Below are 8,009 nucleotides of genomic sequence, written 5' to 3' on the forward strand. Positions count from 1 at the left end.
AAATGGAAATTATTTGTTCTAGCAACTTTCTTTGAAGAAATTACAAATAACAAAATATGAAAACTGTGTGAAACCTAAAAAAAACATTAAGTATGTTAAATAAATTATTTTATTAAATTTGATGTTTACATAATTAACCTCATAATCAATGCGATAAAAAAATAATATTAATGCAAATTTTGATTAAATAAAATGAGTAAATTTGTCGTTACTGTTCAAACATTGGCCGATGTAATAAAAATATTTAAAATTATAAAAAAATTAATTGTTTTACTTATAATTGTTTTAATTATATTGTTAAATATAATTTATTCAAAATAGATTATTTTAATAAATTTGATGTTGATAAAATTTCATTCGGATGCAGGATTGACCTCATTACAGGAAAAAAATATATAATAAAAATTTTAATAAATAAATAAATAAAATCAATAACTATGTCCAAATCCCCTAATATAATATGAAATTATGTATTTATAAAAATAAAAATTATTAGTTTTAACAACTTTTTTCTGAATACTCAATAAAATAAATTACAAATATCAAAATAAGAAAAATGTGTGAAACATAAAAAACATTAAGTATGTAACAAAATATAATACTATTTTAAGCAAAAATAAATTATTTTAATCATTTCCAATAAAAATTTCAATTTTCAAAAAAAAATTAATAAAAAAATTTTTCGACGAGGATGGGATTCGAACCCACGCGTGCAGAGCACATTGGATTAGCAGTCCAACGCCTTAACCACTCGGCCACCTCGTCGCTTGGTTGCGACATGCTACTGCCCGAATACTTATCGCAACTCGCGAGCGACGCTTCTATCGTGAAATCGATTCGTATCGGTATTGTTTGCAATAGAGCGATTTTATTTTCGATTTAAATAGACTTTTAAATTAAAACATGGTAATTCTAGATTGTAAATTAGAAATAAATATTATCTGATATTATATATATATAATCGAGACGTTGATTTTGTAATTTGATAATAAGGCGTTGGTTTCTGTACGGTAGTGAGCAATGAAGTGGGTATGCCATACGGATATATTAGCATATTTGTATAGATTATTGATTTGAATAAGAATGTTGTTATATTGATTTATATAATTGAGTCAGTAGTATTACGAGTGGAAATAATATTATTTTTGAAATTATCAACATACCACATTTTTTGGCTCTAATATGTTATATTGATGTTAGAGTAAGAAACGTTTTGAGGCTATAATTTGTCCCATCATCAGTATAATTATATATACATTTTTTTTAAATATATATGTACATAAAATTTTTAAATATTGTATTCTTCAAATGATATTTTTATTATATTATTAGTCCTTAGGATATTAATTCTTATATCATTTGCGCAAGAAAAGGTTTAAAGAATTCAAAGCATGTTCATTTGAAGATCTCATTAATTCATATAATATTTTTATATTTATACTGATGATGAATCAAATCGCAGTTTTAAAACGTTTTAACTGATTTAACTAATTTTTATCTATTATTTATATTACCGAAAATAATCGGTTTCAATAATTATGTTAATCAAATTGAGTCATCTCATAGAATTTGTTTTGTTATATGCTTTACAATGTAGACTCTACATTATTATAATATAAATATATGATATGTTTAAGAATTTATAAATATATAATATAATATATATCCAATTATAAAATTAAAAATGAGAAGCATTCTCAATTTTTTATGGTATTTAGAAATATCAATAGTGTTTTTCTCAAATGTGATATCGTTCGTTATAATATAATAAGTAAAAGTGAATAATATGAATTTATTGTGATATATCTATATCACTATTTATTACTGGTTCTAAAAAATATACTATTTTTCAATTTAGAGATATATTACCAAATAATATTAGGAATGTATATGTATATTGATATAAATTATCGGACTTTCATATTTGAAATGCTTATAATGAATAAAATTCGAATTTAATTAATTAATAAAAATCATTTTTTTATTTTATATAACATGATATGCAGAAATGAAAATACAAGTTCTAGAACCAGTTTGTTTATTTTTTGGGGATTTGTCATTAAATGAATATTAAACAAAAACTGTTTTTTATAAATCTGCGTGGATATTTTTATAAGAACCTAGGTTAAACATCGAACATTGGTAGTCGATAAAAATTTCTCTGCCTTACAAGATTCAGTATAAAATTTGCAGTAAGATATACATATAATATAATCTCAATATTTTATTTAACAAAATAAGAAACCAATTATTAAACTTGAAGAAATAAAAGGTTTGATATTTTTTATTTTTGCTTACATTTAGTTTTTCAAAGTTCCTGAACATTTTGGAATACATTAGAAAAAATGGATGTACATGTGTGCGAATGTATGCGCGGTTACAATTTTTTATCCATGATTTCGGGAGCACGAACCAACCGATTTGAATGATTTAAAAATCATTCTATTCCTATTCAAATATTTTCAAAAAAAAATAACGCTTTTAAAAAAATTAAACAACGGTACATGCAGTTTCAAGAATTTAACTCAATGCACAATGCCATGCACCATTAGTTCATTCTTATTTTTATCACTGAAAAAAATCGACAATTCTATGTGGTGTTCTAATGAAATATTTTTATTATTAGAAAAGATCGATTATTATTTGTTCTCAGGCACCAATTCTCCGATGAAATAGAAAAGTTATGGCAACGCTATATATATTTTTTTTTTAATTTGAAAATTTGCTTTATTTGACTTAAATACATACATTGATTTTTACATAAAGATACAAATTGTATACACCTATTCTGGGAATATCATTATACTATCATAATATAATATTGTTTGCATATATATATATATATATTTGTTTCAATTAACTTATTAGCTATTAAAAACATACTGCCATCAAGTGATAACGCTATATTATAGGTCTATCCTCGTATGAATTGGTAGTAACAACTATCAAAAAGATATGTATTTGCTGTACAATCAGAAGTTTTAAACATGAAACCTAACTCCACATATGCGTTGTCAATAAGACATCAGAAAGATGCAATTATGATAAAAATGTTATTTGATGTTTGTGAGTTTTGTAGGTTAGGATTTATGTTAACAGTTACTACCAAATCATACGAAGATAGATCTATAACATATCCAATTCTCCGATAAAATAAAAAAGTTATGGAAATGCGATGTTATGGGTATACCATTGTATGAATTGGTAGTAAGAACTATCAAAAAGATATCCATTTGCTGTACAGTCAGGAGTTTTACACATAAACCCTAACTTTACATATAGGTTGTCGATAAGACATCAGAAAGATGCACTTGTGATAAAATTGTTATTTGACGTTGTGAGTTTTGTAGGTTAGATTTTTTGCGTGAAACGTCTGACTGCACAGCATATACATAGCTTTTAGGCAGTTACTACGAATTCATATAAAGATAGATCCTTAACATAGCTTTACCGTAAAATTTCTATTTTATTAGAGAATAAACGCCTAGATTATCTAAACTTGTGTTGCATCGCCAGGAATTACCCTTGCAAATTAAATATAAATGCTGTTAACATTTTATTACTAATAATTATATTTAGGTTTTCGCTGAAGGATTATTTTAATGTTCGAGCATAATCAGCACCTAGGTATATTTTCTTCTAAAACCAGTCTAATCAACACGTACTCAATATTATCTCTTCGTTCCTCTTCTCGATATGAAGAACTGATATAGGATTTTGTCCAGTTATACGCGTTCGTCCGTTCCTCTGTCTGTTATATTAGTTTTGCGTTTGCAGTACGTCCGCGGATGGGATTATGTACAAAAATAATAAAAACAGTAAAAATAATAAAAATAATAAAAATAACAAAACTAACCGCACCGACAGTCCTGATGTCTTCAAGATGGCGTCTGCTAAAAGCATCATATATCAAATCGGACGGATATTTGTAGATGTTACGGCGTTACGGAATTTGCGTTATTAAAGTTTTATCGCGTACGGCCGGACAACAAGGCCCATATCGACGGTCAGCGCCGATGCTGCCTAGGAGACGATCGAAACGATTAGGAAGGACAGAGGGATGGCCCTAGGGGGAAAATGACTAGTTCTATGGTAATCTATCTATTAAGTAATTTTAAAACTAAATGCAGGACAGAAATAAAGGTTGTGCTCACAAATTTTGAAATGTTAAACTTTAAAAATCATTTTTGGAAGATTCATTGTCAGTCCATGAATGAGGCAATCGAACCAATTTATAAGGACAGAGTGATGCCCTTTGGGGAAAATGATAACTCTTATCGTAATTTATCTATTAAGTAATTTAAAATCTAAATGCAAAGCAAGATTAAAAATTATGCTCAGATACTTTTGTATATCAAACCTCAAAAAACGACTTTGGATGAGGTAAATTTGAGGTGAAATGACAACCTCTATCTATCTGTTAAGTAATTTCAAATCTAAATGCAAAGCAGAAATATAAATATGCTCAAATACTTTTGTATGTTGAACCATAAAAATCGACTTTGGAAGATTCATCGGCAGTCGGATGACCATGAATGAATTTCCAATCCAAATAGGAAGAACAGAAGGATGGCCCTTGGGGAAAAATTACAACTCTTATGGTAATTTATCTATTAATTAATTTTAAAACTAAATGCAGAGCAGAAATAAAGACTACCAACAACGACTTTGGAAGATTCATTGGCAGTCCATGGATGAGGATCTAATTCAATTTAGATACCTTTTAAGGGTAGATGACAACTTCTATGGTAACATATCTAATAAGTAAAATCAAAACTAAATGCAAAGCAGAAATATAAAGGTTATGCTTAAATATTTTTGTATGTCGAACTACAAAAAACCACTTTGGAAGATTCATCGGCAGTCCAAGAATGAAGATACAATGAAATTTAGTAGGATATAGGTATGGGTCATTGGGTTATAAAGACAACTCCTATGGTAATTTTTCTATTGAGTAATTTTCTGCTCTGTATTTAGTATACAGAGCAGAAATAAAGTTTGTGCTCAAATATGACAAAATAAAAAAACGACTTTAGAGAATTCATCGGCTGTTCATGAATCCAATTTGGAAGGATAGAGCTATGACCCTAAGAGAGAAATGACAACTTCAAAGGTAAACTATTAAGTAATTTTAAAACAAAACTAAAAGTGCAGGTAAGAGTCAGAGGTTACATGTTCATATACATCATAAAATGTAATTGTTTGTTCAAAGATAAAAATCGATATTGGAAGAGAGATCAATAGGCAGTCGATGGAAGAGATCTTTAAAATATTTATTAGGGAGGTAGGAGAGACTTAGTACGGTTGTACCACATTTTTTATCAGCAATAATTTTCTTAATTTAACAGTTAGCTGGGAGAAAAGTAAATCAAATGGTGATTTAAACATTTGTCTACATGAAACTACTGAAATACTGTCCAAATACAATGGATTATTCACAAAATAAAAAAAATGGCGAGTGACAACCGTCCAAATGTTTGATTTTTAAATTAGAATTGTTTTTATTTTTTAAAATTGAATGGAATTATTTTTGTTACAAAGAATTTTTTTGTTATATTAAAAATAATGACTGACTGATCGTAAATAACTTGACTAAAAAAAATTGAACAAAAAGGTATTTCTGGTTCATACGTTTTAAAATATTGAGCAAATGCATAAATAATCTCATTTCAAATATAAAATCATTGATAATTTTTACTTGATCTAGCATTTAAAGTCTTTAATTGTATATAAACGATAAAAAATGTTAAATTTTGGTAAATTAGGTAAAAAGAATTAAATCAGAATGAATTTCAAAGAACCCGTAGTTTGTCCTTAATGACTTCAAAAATATATGAAAATCAAAATTTCATTCATTTATTTGTCAATTTTTTTAATAATGTTATATATGATATTTCAAATTTCATTTTTTTTGCCTGTTATTCATCACTCTACTATTTCATTTAATAAAATGGCTTCAGCTTTGATTAAAGAAAAATATTGCAAAAAAAGTACATTAGCACACAGATTTTTTTCTTCTTATTTCAAGAAGTTATATTTTAACATATTTTAAATTTTTTGTAATTTAAACTGCTACTATCTGTAATATCAAAATTAGAGTAATTAAGAGATTTAACAAGCAAAAACAGAAAAATTTAGCCCATGGCATTGAACGAATATCACAAAAGGTGTAAATACCACATCATTATATTAATAATATTATTTGTATTTCATTGCAGTTGACATCAATCATAAAGATATTGATTTCATATTGTATATAAAATAATTATTACTTCTCAATGAACATAATTATATATATATAAAACTGTAAACCAAATCGCTATATTTTAATCAGTCGTTACTGATTCTCATTATTTGTTTGTTATTTTATTTCTTTCAATAACTTTTATCAATTAGTGCAGTTGTGATTAAACAGAAGCCATATCAAGATGTTGAATTAAAAGAACACATACTTATTAAAGAAATATTATGGTCAATGAACTGTCCATATATTATTCTTAAACAAATCTGTATCTAATATTATTCGAATGCGTGTTCATTAGAAATGTTATAAATTAGCTCGTCTAATTTGCATTAATAGAAAGAAATGTAAGATTGTAAATTTTCATATTTATCTGCTCTATATTATGAATAACAATAAAACAATCATGTTTCGAACAATTCAGTTATTATTACATTTAATAATATGACTCAAAAGATTTGGATAACACATAATTGAACTATTTCTCAATATAATTTATCTATGTTTAAACTTTTTGTTTTTAAACATTATTGCATGGTCATTTAATAAAAGATAGTACTAATTGATGTTTTGGTAACGAAATCATTTCAAGTATTGTTAACTCATTTTATTTACGATAATTAGAACCAATAATTAGATAAATATTGAAAAAGAAGTATTTTTGTTCTATGAGTTTTATAAGATTTAGCAAATGTATAAATATTTGTATTTTGAATATAAAGTCATTGATTGTTTTTTAATCATATATCTTTTACAATTTCTTAATGATTTTTTATCAATTTGCAAGTGCAACTCAATAAGATTAATTAATAAATTAATTAATAGTCTGATTAAAATATAAAAATCATAAATTTTAGGACGTTTCCACAAACATGCTCGAAATCCATAACGGTTCAAAAATTTCAGATAAATCGAGGCCAATTTGATCTAAAATTTACTATGGCTTCTTGTCAATTAATCTGTCACAAATTGAATAAATTATAGTTCAAACTTACATAAATTTGACTTTATAAAAAAAACTTATGGATTCGCATAAACAAAAAAAACACTTAAATCAATAAAATAAATTATTCATACAAATTTTAATAAGGTAAAATTAAATTTTTACATTCATTAAGGACAATGTATCTGTATCTCTCGGATATGGCTATTTTACCAATATTATTTTTTTTTTTAAATTAAATGTATTATTGTTATAAGAAATTAGAATATAGATAAATTTTAATTTATTTAAAAAATATTAATACATTTTTTTTACTATATAGTAGTCATAAATTTAACTAATTTAAACCGCATTTTATTTCATGTAATATTCAAAATTGCCAATTATATACTTTATCACCTGTGGTACCTGTGAATTTTAAACCGGAAGGAATAAAGGGTTTGTCCTCATAATTGTCATAAAAAATTAAGGAATAAACTAGATAAATACGGAAAATAATAGGCCTTTGTATACCCCTATACTATTAACTAAAACCTTTCTTTTACCTTCCAACTGTGGTCTAAATTTTTACAAAAGTATTTTTGCAAATAGAAATAATATAGGAAGTAAAACACCAGCTACTTTTTGTGTATTTGCATTTGAAGAAATCATCTAATGTAATTTGCTATAACTGCCTAAAATATTTAGTCCCATAGAATTTTGACAAATAACCATTGAGACATCATACACTGTACAAAAATTAATTTAAAATGAACAAGAAAAAACTGAAGTTGATAAGAAATATTAAAATTACAAAAAATTCAAACCTTGGCGCATATCGGAAGT

The 8,009-nt window shown here is 25.8% G+C and overlaps 1 non-coding gene across 1 annotated transcript; it reads right to left on the reverse strand.

Moving 5' to 3' along the window:
* Positions 1-683: 683 nt before the first annotated feature.
* On the reverse strand, positions 684-765 carry Trnas-gcu. The gene has a single exon. It is a non-coding gene; the product is annotated as a tRNA-Ser (tRNA).
* Positions 766-8,009: the final 7,244 nt, after the last annotated feature.

This window comes from Ctenocephalides felis, unplaced genomic scaffold (genome assembly GCF_003426905.1).
Source record: "Ctenocephalides felis isolate EL2017-DRISC unplaced genomic scaffold, ASM342690v1 CF-g0.4_SCAFFOLD_01492, whole genome shotgun sequence".
Classification (NCBI taxonomy): Eukaryota; Metazoa; Arthropoda; class Insecta; order Siphonaptera; family Pulicidae; genus Ctenocephalides; species Ctenocephalides felis.